The sequence below is a fragment of the Crinia signifera genome, chromosome 4 (genome assembly GCF_055691185.1).
Source record: "Crinia signifera chromosome 4, ASM5569118v1, whole genome shotgun sequence".
NCBI classification, from domain to species: Eukaryota; Metazoa; Chordata; class Amphibia; order Anura; family Myobatrachidae; genus Crinia; species Crinia signifera.
Genome location: NC_139220.1, coordinates 219,632,412 through 219,644,487, shown reverse-complemented (window position 1 = coordinate 219,644,487; position 12,076 = coordinate 219,632,412). Strand labels below are relative to the sequence as shown.

At 43.4% G+C, this 12,076-nt stretch overlaps 1 pseudogene; it reads right to left on the bottom strand.

Annotated features, from left to right (window-relative positions):
- Positions 1-6,718: 6,718 nt before the first annotated feature.
- Positions 6,719-6,837, bottom strand: LOC146076188 (5S ribosomal RNA; annotated as a pseudogene).
- Between the last annotated feature and the right edge of the window lie 5,239 nt (positions 6,838-12,076).

The following is a 12,076-nucleotide window of genomic DNA, read 5'->3' as shown; positions in this document are numbered from 1 at the left end:
TGTAATTAACAGGTCGGATGTGGACTGCTGCTTTGAAGTTGGATATCTGCAGTTCCCCAGGGCCGATTTTCAAAATTCTGGTATCCCTGGAAAAAGGGGATCCTCAGCTATACCCTTATACGCCTGGGGCCCCTGGGCAAGTACCCATTAAGCCCATACAAAAAGACAGCCCTGCTAGGCAGGATTGATCAGCAATACTTATTACAGCATAATGCACTTTAATGTATTTAACTGTTAATATATTGGCTTATCTTTGGCATAATTATATGCTGTAATGCAGCTGCAGGTGGGGCAGATGTAACATGTGCAGAGGGAGTTAATGTGGCCATACATCTACAGATTTATTGTCCGATCTGTCTGTTTGGAACAAAATACTGGTAATGGATGAGAGCACTTTGCTTTGAAATGCTGGAAAACTGCGAAAAACTGTCATTCAGATATTACCAGGTATTTGATCCAACCAGCCAGATCTGACAATCGATCTGTAGATGTATGGCCACTTTTAGATTTGTGTTGAGTTATTTTGTTTCTGTGCAAGGTAAATACCTGCTGCATTATTTTTACACTGCAATTTAGATTTCAGTTTCAACACACCCCACCCAAATTTAACTCTCTCAGCACGTTACATCTGCCCCACATGCAATGCAGCATTTGTTTTGCCCATTTTGAGAACACATTTGTACTGCGATCAGGTCTGATTAAGGGCTATTATGCAGTGTTATATTTCACACAGTGTCACCGAAATTCCATTTAGAGTATTTGTGCTTCTTCTATTATAAACACGTTCAGGAGAAAACACACAATATTCACAATTGTGACCATGAAAATGGGTCAATTATTAGGGATTTTTTCTCAAGCCAGTCAGTCACTTTGCACTAGGACAAGCTCGTACTGTTTTTTTTACTATGCTAAAGTATATTAATGAACCACTCTAAGACATCCTGACATAATTATAACTATATTGGAGCATCTTCATAGGTTTCGTCATTTTCACCTAAAAAGTGAAACTTCAGGCCTCTTGCCAGAACAGAAGATGTTGACTCAGATCAAAATGCTTTTGCACGTTTCGTATTAAGGTCAAGTCACAACTTTCCCATACTAGCCGATTTAGAATTTCTCAATTTCAGTTTTTTCACTCCGCCCTAATATATATATATATATATATATATAGATAGATAGATAGATAGATAGATAGATAGATAGATACAGTGCCAAGTATACAGTGAAACAGGACACAGCGTGAATTATAAAAAATAAAAAAATACGCAATTACTCCCCCTATGTATGTGGGGTGTCTGCACGGCGACTACAGTAATATACTTAGAATCAAAATGTGTTATAAAATATAAACAATTTATTTTACATGAATACAGATGAAGAAATAAGGATAAGAATAAGTACATGCACGTAAATGGGAGTAAAAAATATATATACACTCAGATACACTACTAAAAAAAAGGGGTCTATATAAAATAAAAAATAAATAATTAAAAATTACCACAATGATGCTAAAAATCTATGCACATAAAACAAAGTGCAGTTAGTAGCAGGTATAAGTACAGTGAATGATAGGGTTAAAACGAATAAATGATGAAATAGGCTTAACTTAGTGCAGAGAATGGGAGTTCAGAAGCTGCCCGACATGTTTCGTCATAAAAGACTTCCTCAGGGTGTGGAGACAAACTGGTGGGAGCAGATATTTAAGCTATAGCAGACTGACATCACTTCCTGTGACCAAATATCTACACTGTGCATATAAGCGCATTTTCATTGAGCTAATCTGATGGTGGATACTGCAGTAGGCTAGTAATCATCAGCAGTACTATTTAAAGTGCATCCATTATTAAAAAATAAAACAATTAATACAAGTACGTTTTTTAATTGATATCTGGACATCGGGGGAGTGGGGCGCAACGTCACTTCCGCCCAACGTCAGCCGTCCTGACAGTTCATATGCGCATGTGCCGATATGCACATAGCGCTGGGAGATCCTCTGCTTCGGCAAGACCTCCCGTCTCACTTGCTTGCTTGCGTTCCAAAGGTAGTTTAGCGTGGTGGCATCTTGTGGTTGGTATAGTATATAGCATGTCAGACAGTCTTTATCGCTCTTTGTATATAACGGCCTCATTGATTACAGATATAGCCGAAAATGCAGGTAATTGGCATTAGTTCCATTTGCAAAAGAAGAGAAGGATGATGTTAATATATATACACAACTTAGTTGGATAGATGGAGTTGATAAGATAATAAATTAATATAATATAAGGTACTCTTTACCTAGCACGGCACCCATCACGGCCATCGCGGGCATTGAATGCACTAAAAAATCGGGTGCGATGCGATCGACGCGATGCCCGCGATTTCCCATAGGGAACAATGTTAAATGTCTCAAGTGACCCGATTTTCCTGTTCAATGCCTCAATTGACCCAATTTTTCCATAGGAAACAATGTTAAATGGCCCACAGAGGCCAAATAGGCACCCTGAAGTGTGAAATGGCCCCCACAATTGTTAACGCCACCCCACGATCAACGTGAACCCGAAGCGTGGCGAGCGCAGCGAGCCCGCGTGGGGCAGCGGTACGCGTCCTACAACCTTTTCATACCCCCACTATCCACGTCGGATAGTTGAGAATAGAATAGTGTGGCGAGCGCAGCGAGGCGCGCGCAGCGCGCCCCGCGAGGTGACGCGGATACCTGTAAAGCCCGCGAAGGGACGCGTTTACCTGTGAAGGTATCCGCATCCCCTCGCGGGGCTAGCTGCGCTCGCCACGCTTCGGGCTCGGTGGCTCGCTGCGCTCGCCACACTATTCTATTCTCAACTCCATGCCAACGTGGATAGTGGGGGTATGAAAAGGTCATAGGACGCGTACCGCCACCCCTCGCGGGCTCGCTGCGCTTGCCGCGCTTCGGGTTCACGTTGATCGAGGGGTGGCGTTAACAATTGTGGGGGCCATTTCACACTTCAGGGTGGCTATTTGGCCACTGTGGGCCATTTAACATTGTTTACTATGGAAAATCGGGTCAATCGAGGCATTTAACAGGAAAATCGGGTCAATTGAGACATTTAACATTGTTCCCTATGGGAAATCGCGGGCATCGCGTCCGTCGCATCGCACCCGTATTTTAGTGCATTCAATGCCCGCGATGCCCGCGATTTTTTTACCTGCGATGCCCACGATCAAAATCGTGGGCGCCGTGCTAGGTAAAGAGTACCTAATATAATAATAAATTATAATAAATTACAATGTCTCTAATGCCTCTTAGCATACAAGGTTGACGAGAGTAATGCATACTAGTTCTTATATAAAAATGAATGAACAGCCAATCCAATATTATGTAAATGAATTAATACGATTGCATAAAAACATAAATGCTAGATATGATGATTTTACATATTTACCAAAATTCGCAATATATTTAAGATCTGGACCATCTATTAGGTATATACACGCAGATTACTTTAATTTGATTTCATTTAATTTAATTAAATTTCGACATCACCAGCGGCCTGTCAGCATGTCCTTTATATCTTTAAGAAAAAGCAGTCCAAACAGTCTCAAGCGCTTTTTTTCCCCTTGCTGCTGTTTAGCCCAGATTGGAAAGGCTCAATCCCAAAGAAAAAGGCAAAGATAATATATGAAAGGGCTGACCACAGCGCAGGGACAATATGTCCAAAATATCTCTAGGATTTGCAGGTTTCAAATAATTTCTCCAAAAAAAAAGCCACGTGGTTTGTGTTAACTTAAATGAAAAAAGCATGAAAAAAAGCAGTTCTTTGTAAAAAATTCAAACTGCTTTTTTCATGTTTTTTTCATGTGTTTGATGTTTTGTGGAATTTTTTATATTTTTTATTGGATTGGTCCTATGGTTTGATCCACTTCTTTACAAATAAAGTGACAACATTTTTTAAGTTAACACAAACCACGTGGCTTTTTTTTTTTTGGAGAAATTATTTGAAACCTGCAAATCCTACAGATATATTGGACATATTGGGGGACATTTACCAAAATGGATTCGTAGAAAAAAGGTGTATTCGTAGGGAGAAATACACCTTTTTTTTACGAATTTGTATTTTCGGGATTTACAATCCCAAAAATACAACAATTCGTAGTCCTAAAGATGGCACATTCGTATTTGTAGTTACAAATACAAATGCCCTACACCATCGATAGGATACGACAGAAATCACCATTCAAAAGAATGGTGATTCCTGATTTACTAAGCAGCCGTACTGATAATACGGCTGCTAAGTGGTGTAAAACAGCCACGCAAATACGACAGGAAAATAGAACACCATTTTCCTGTTCTATTTGCTTTAAGCCTGCACGGATCAGTCAGATCCGTGCAGGCTGCAGTGTAAAAAAATAGAAAAAAAAAATAATTAAAAAAAAAAATAATTAAAAAAAAAAACCGGCGTGGGGTCCCCCCCACAGCTGTAACCAGCACCAGGCTGAAGGAGCCGGGGCCGGTAATTAAAAATCAGGGAACCCGACAAATAGGGGTTCCCCGATTTTTAACAACCAGCCCCAGGCTTCAGGTCCGGGGCTGGTTCCCAAAATACGGGGGACAAAATGACTAGGGGTCCAACGTATTTTAAGAACCAGCCCCAGGCACAACCAGCCAGCAGGGTAATGTCACAGCCGGGGGACACTTATAATATAAGGTCCCGCGGCCAAAACATTAACCCTACCGACCAGTCAGCCTGGCCAGGGGCCCTGGGGGAGTGGGGACCCCCCCAATGAAGGGGTCCCCCCCCTCCAGGACTTACCTGACCAGGCTGAAGCCTGGTGCTGTCCTCGATGCCCCTGGGCGGTGGGCATCGAGCTGATAAATGGTGTAAAAAATAGATAAAACTATTGTTTTTTACTGTGGCACTACAAGTGCCAGCAAGCCTCCCCAGCAAGCTGGGACTTGGAGAACCACAAGTCCCAGCCTGCTGGGCATTAAAGGGCCCGCTGGCACTTGTAGTTCCACAGTTAAAAAAATAGTGCACAAAACACACTGACACACTTTTAAAATAAAATTTTATTACACACATTACACACATACTAATACTTACCTATCTTCTTCCCGTAGGTAGCCCTGGTCCTGATGTCCTCCGGTCCTGTGTCGGCGTTCCTCTTCATGTCGACGTCCTTCTTGAAGTCGACGTCCCTGTCGGCGATGGCGTCCGGTGTCCGGGTCCGACGAAATCCATGGAGGAAGCTGTGGAAGGAAACCATACTCACCTGTCCCAGCGCGACGTAGTCCAGGTAAGGGTCTTTGCAAAAAAACAAACCGACACCCCGAATCCAGCCGGACAGCTGAGCCGCACGGTGTTTGTGTACATCGTGCGGCTCCGCCTCCCGAATGCCGCTATTGGCCGCCTAGCGGCCAATAAGGAGCCGCTAGGCCGCAAGGCGGCCAATAGCGGCATTCGGGAGGCGGAGCCGCACGATGTAAACACCGGGCGGCTCAGCTGTCCGGCTGGATTCGGGGTGTCGGTTTGTTTTTTTGCAAAGACCCTTACCTGGACTACGTCGCGCTGGGACAGGTGAGTATGGTTTCCTTCCACAGCTTCCTCCATGGATTTCGTCGGACCCGGACACCGGACGCCATCGCCGACAGGGACGTCGACTTCAAGAAGGACGTCGACATGAAGAGGAACGCCGACACAGGACCGGAGGACATCAGGACCAGGGCTACCTACGGGAAGAAGATAGGTAAGTATTAGTATGTGTGTAATGTGTGTAATAAAATTTTATTTTAAAAGTGTGTCAGTGTGTTTTGTGCACTATTTTTTTAACTGTGGAACTACAAGTGCCAGCGGGCCCTTTAATGCCCAGCAGGCTGGGACTTGTGGTTCTCCAAGTCCCAGCTTGCTGGGCAGGCTTGCTGGCACTTGTAGTGCCACAGTAAAAAACAATAGGTTCATCTTTTTTTTTACACGATAATCAGCTCGATGCCCACCGCCCAGGGGCATCGAGGACAGCACCAGGCTTCAGCCTGGTCAGGTAAGTCCTGGAGGGGGGGGACCCCTTCATTGGGGGGGTCCCCACTCCCCCAGGGCCCCTGGCCAGGCTGACTGGTCGGTAGGGATGAATGCTTTGGCCAGGGGGACTTGCATAAAAAGTCTCCCCCCGGCTGTGGCATTACCCTGCTGGCTGGTTTGGCCTGGGGCTGGTTCTTAAAATACGGGGGACCCCTAGTCATTTTGTCCCCCGTATTTTGGGAACCAGCCCCGGACCTGGAGCCTGGGGCTGGTTGTTAAAAATCGGGGATCCCCTATTTGTCGGGTTCCCTGATTTTTAATTACCGGCCCCGGCTCGTTCAGCCTGGTGCTGGTTACGGCTGTGGGGGGGACCCCACGCCGTTTTTTTTTTTTTATTTATTTATTTTTCTATTTTTTTTACACACTGCAGCCTGCACGGATCTGACTGATCCGTGCAGACTGCTAGAAATAATTCGTATTAGCAGCCATATATACGGCCGCTAATACGAATCATTACACCATCGGAGGGTTACAAAGCAGTCGTATCTGACTGCTTTGTAACTGATCCTCCGGAACACGACTTTGCATACGACTTAAACAGTCATATGCAACCGTAGGGGAAATACCAATACGAAAAACTAGGTTTTTCATATTGGTAAATTTCCCCCATTGTCCCTGCGCTGTGGTCAGCCCTTTCATATATTATCTATGTCCTTTATATGTGTGTCAAATCTTAGCCTTTTTGTTATTTACAGCACCTTATCTTCCTAGGAAGTTCCCCTTCCCAGTACTAGTCAGGCCCAACACTGCTTAGCTTCCAAGATCGAACGTATTTGGGCGGTGCCAGTGTGGTATGGCTGTAGCGAATTGGGCCATCGTAAAGGTTTGACACAAATGGAATTCTGCAGGCTTGTTGGAACTGAGTGGGGGTATGAGACCCGGTGCCGGTAAAAATTATCTGGGCATTTTTTAACATACCTGACCTAGTAGAGTTTATCTATTGGAGTCCCAACGAATGTTCAGGACCTTGGGGTTGAAAGTTGTATAGTGGGTGGGATGTTTACAAGAATGGGGTGATCTCGTAGATATTGTTAAATCCTTCGGGATGGAGGGTGTTAAGTTCGAATATCCAAAACATTTCTCTGTGTGACAGTAGATTGGACAGGTCCCCGCCTCGTTTGCCCAATGAGACAAGTTCAATGCCTTTGAATAGAAGTTTTTATTTTTATATATATATATAAAAATTATCCTTCTTGTACCATACCAGACCAAGTATAAGCATTGTATTCTGCTCACGTTTTTAACTTCATGTTTTTCTTATCTATATAATTACTTTAGACAGTTATATACTGAATAACGATCCTGCGGTCAGCTGACCGGCATCCCCCTGACGTCACGGATCTCGTAGTACGTGGTTGAGACACTCCCCACCCGGAAGGAGACTGCAGACGGAGGGAGGACGCCGCAAGCTGCACGCGGGAAAGAGACGGGATATAAGGTACACTGTGTCTATGTCATTGTTGTAACACGTTTTTTAGCCTGAGGACGGGATAATAAAACTTCCCGAAAGCTTGCACTGAAACCGGCTGATGCCTGACTTTTATTGCTGAGAGACAAGTCCCATGTGTGCGGTCTGATTGCCTGCCTATATATATATATATATATATATATATATATATACTGGTAGGAGGATCCGCACACTGGTGGGTCACAGGGCAACAGGGAGGTGCTCCACTCTAAGGGAATCGAGATCCCAAATATAATTCTGTTTGTTGAAAGCAGGCACTCACCAAAATGAAATCAGAGCAAGTTGAAATAGATGGTTTAATCAATCATCATGTATGTCGACGTTTCGATCCGCCACAGGGATCTTTGTCAAGACAAAGTATGTCACAAACAAGACAGGCAGCACCAGGGAGTGTACATGTATGGTGTCAGTGGTCGGCTTTTATGGGATCACTGTGCTTAATGGGAATACACCCACTTCCTGTTAGACAAAAAAACGGAAGTGGGGTGAAAAATACATCAGCATTAATCTAAAAGACTCAATTTTATATTATAAAGAGAGCCATGCTGGCGATTAGCATTCCTCAGGAGTTTGTACTATGTGGCTGGCGTGGAAACTAACAAATTTGTCAGCGGGGACGCAAACAAGCGAGACAGGAAGCAGCGTGCGTTCCACCGCCTTGGAACGCACGAGCTTCCGGGTACTCGGCTGGGATGAGCCAGCCGGATGTTAATCACTGGGTTTCAGATACACCCGGAAGTAGCGTGCGCTCCAACGACGTGGAACGCACGCAAACCCGGAAGAAGGGGACAAATAACAATGCCAATATTGCTAGCGCATGAACCAAGCTATGCCTGATATTACTGAATATTGATATTTATAATGACACGCGCTGCTTATGACTCCTGATTAATAACCAATCAACCAAGCAATTTCAAAAAATAAAAAATAAAATATATAGAAAACAATCATTAATCAATTATAAAGGACTAAATTTGATCCTTATATTAGGTGACCATAAAAATCCGACCACAACACACTACCTGATACATCACATAACATGATAACTACGCAACTTCAAAAATATGCATATTAAAAAACATGAAAAAACTGACAGACTTCCTAATAGGGGTCTGCTCATAGAAAAATGACGACAAAGATATTTTTCAGAGAAAAATTCTTTAGAAAATGAGAAAAATAGGAAAAATAGGTAAAAAAGTACAAAAGTGTCAGCACTGTCTAGAAAAGACTTGAAGAAAAAATTTCTCTTTTACAAGAAAATGTTCTAAGAAATATACTCATTGAGGCCCCGCGGGGCTACTGTCCCCAGATCATAAATCCACCGGGCTTCACGCTGGTGCAGTTTTTTTGCACGATCGCCACAACGCAATGGAGGTGGTATAAAGTCAGTGAGCATACATCGCAGGCTGGCCACCGAGTGTCCATGCAATAGGAAATGTTTTGCCACCGGTTTGTCCGATTTTTTATTTTCCAGGGCTTGGCGAATGGACAGACGGTGATTCGCCATCCGTTCCCTGAAGCACCTTGTGGTTAATCCTACGTAATACAGTCCACATGGACAAATACGAATGTATATGACGAAGGATGCGGTGCACGATAGCCTGTGCTGTATCTTTATTTTCTTCCCAGTGTGCGGGTGGGGGAACGTTTGTCCAATCAACATCGATCGACAAGTGGTGCAATCCGCACAACGAACACACCCAAGACGTTGTGTTGGTAACCAAGTGGCTGTACCAATGTTGGGTTGTACCTGTGGCCTCATAAGCATCTGCTTCAGGTTTGGTCCACGTCGAAACGACTGCATAGGTGGTATTTTGCTTACATGGCCCATTCGCGTATCAGTGGCCACAATTGGCCAGTACTTCTTAATGACTTTACCCATGTCGTCTGATGCTGTGTTGAATGTGGACGCAAAAATCATGCGATCCTGCCCAGATTTTCTTGGGGGATTCAACTGCTCTTTTTGGTGCCTGTTGCGTGCTTTGTAGAGGCATCTGGTGATGGTTGTCTGTTGATAACCTCTTTCGAGGAACCGCGAACACATCTCATCAATTTGTATCTGTGTTGTAGAATCAGATGAGTTGTTCCGAAGAACACGTATAAATTGGGAAATAGTGTGTTGTGGTCGGATTTTTATGGTCACCTAATATAAGGATCAAATTTAGTCCTTTATAATTGATTAATGATTGTTTTCTATATATTTTATTTTTATTTTTTTGAAATTGCTTGGTTGATTGGTTATTAATCAGGAGTGATAAGCAGCGCGTGTCATTATAAATATCAATATTCAGTAATATCAGGCATAGCTTGGTTCATGTGCTAGCAATATTGGCATTGTTATTTGTCCCCTTCTTCCGGGTTTGCGTGCGTTCCACGTCGTTGGAGCGCACGCTACTTCCGGGTGTATCTGAAACCCAGTGATTAACATCCGGCTGGCTCATCCCAGCCGAGTACCCGGAAGCTCGTGCGTTCCAAGGCGGTGGAACGCACGCTGCTTCCTGTCTCGCTTGTTTGCGTCCCCGCTGACAAATTTGTTAGTTTCCACGCCAGCCACATAGTACAAACTCCTGAGGAATGCTAATCGCCAGCATGGCTCTCTTTATAATATAAAATTGAGTCTTTTAGATTAATGCTGATGTATTTTTCACCCCACTTCCGTTTTTTTGTCTAACAGGAAGTGGTTGTATTCCCATTAAGCACAGTGATCCCATAAAAGCCGACCACTGACACCATACATGTACACTCCCTGGTGCTGCCTGTCTTGTTTGTGACATACTTTGTCTTGACAAAGATCCCTGTGGCGGATCGAAACGTCGACATACATGATGATTGATTAAACCATCTATTTCAACTTGCTCTGATTTCGTTTTGGTGAGTGCCTGCTTTCAACAAACAGAATTATATTTGGGATCTCGATTCCCTTAGAGTGGAGCACCTCCCTGTTGCCCTGTGACCCACCAGTGTGCGGATCCTCCTACCAGTATATATATATATATATATATATATATATATAGGCAGGCAATCAGACCGCACACATGGGACTTGTCTCTCAGCAATAAAAGTCAGGCATCAGCCGGTTTCAGTGCAAGCTTTCGGGAAGTTTTATTATCCCGTCCTCAGGCTAAAAAACGTGTTACAACAATGACATAGACACAGTGTACCTTATATCCCGTCTCTTTCCCACGTGCAGCTTGCGGCATCCTCCCTCCGTCTGCAGTCTCCTTCCGGGTGGGGAGTGTCTCAACCACGTACTACGAGATCCGTGACGTCAGGGGGATGCCGGTCAGCTGACCGCAGGATCGTTATTCAGTATATAACTGTCTAAAGTAATTATATAGATAAGAAAAACATGAAGTTAAAAACGTGAGCAGAATACAATGCTTATACTTGGTCTGGTATGGTACAAGAAGGATAATAAATCATCAAGTACTCAAGTCCATAACATTACTGCAAATGTACATGATCTGGTTCCCTATATAAATATATTCCAGTTCATTTGGTCATTAAGACCTTTGGGTTTTTGTGTATCCATGGTGAATATCCACTTGGCTTCACATTTCAGAAGCTTCAAGTGTCTATCCCCTCCTCTCCCGTCATCTGGTACATGATCTATTATCATGTGGCGAAAGTTGGCTAAGTTATGTTTAGCCTCTGCAAAATGTTTTGCAAGTGGCTGATCCACATTTTTTCCTTTGATGGCAGCGCTTATTGCAGAACGATGTAAAGCCATGCGTTCTTTAAAAGTACACATGGTTTTCCCTATGTAATTATAGCCACAGGGGCATTTGGCCAAATAAACAACATAGGAACTTGAGCAGGTCAAGTTGTGATTGATAAAGTACCTCTGTCCCGTGTATGGGTGGCAGAAGTACTTCCCCACAATCATATGGCTGCAGGTTTTACATCCTATGCATTTATGACACCCATTGGCTTTTCTCGTTCTTATTTGATTTTCTTTAAGCTGCTTAGTAACATCACTATGAACCACCCAGTCTCTGACACTTCTCCCTCTTTGGTAGCAGTGCCTCACTTCAGATCTTCTCAGACTGTTAAATTCTTGCTGAATAACTGGCCAGTTGTTTCTTGATACTCTTCTAACAGAGTTAGATGCAGTATTGAATTTCTGTACCCAATTTATATGAGACTCTGAGGATTTCTTCTCCTTTGATCTGAGTGTTTCATTTCTTGTTATTCCTGCTACTCTGGATCTAGCTGCTTGAAGGGTGGATTCACTGTAGCCTCTTTCTCTAAATTTATCGGCCATATTATTTAAGGTAATTTCCAAGATATCTGGATCACTTGTTATTCTTTTGGCTCTTAGAAACTGAGAGAATGGTAGGCTATTAATTGTGGATTTTGGGTGGAAGCTGTCCGCTCTCAGTGTCGTGTTTTTATCAGTGGGTTTTGAGTAAACACTCGTCTCAATTTTATTCTGTACCACTTTGATTGTGACATCGAGATAATGGATTTCTTCCAGACTCATTGAAAAAGTATACTTGATCGGACAATCGGTTTTGTTGATTTCTTCCATCAGATTGTTGAATTCATTGTACGATCCTCGCCACAATAGAATCAC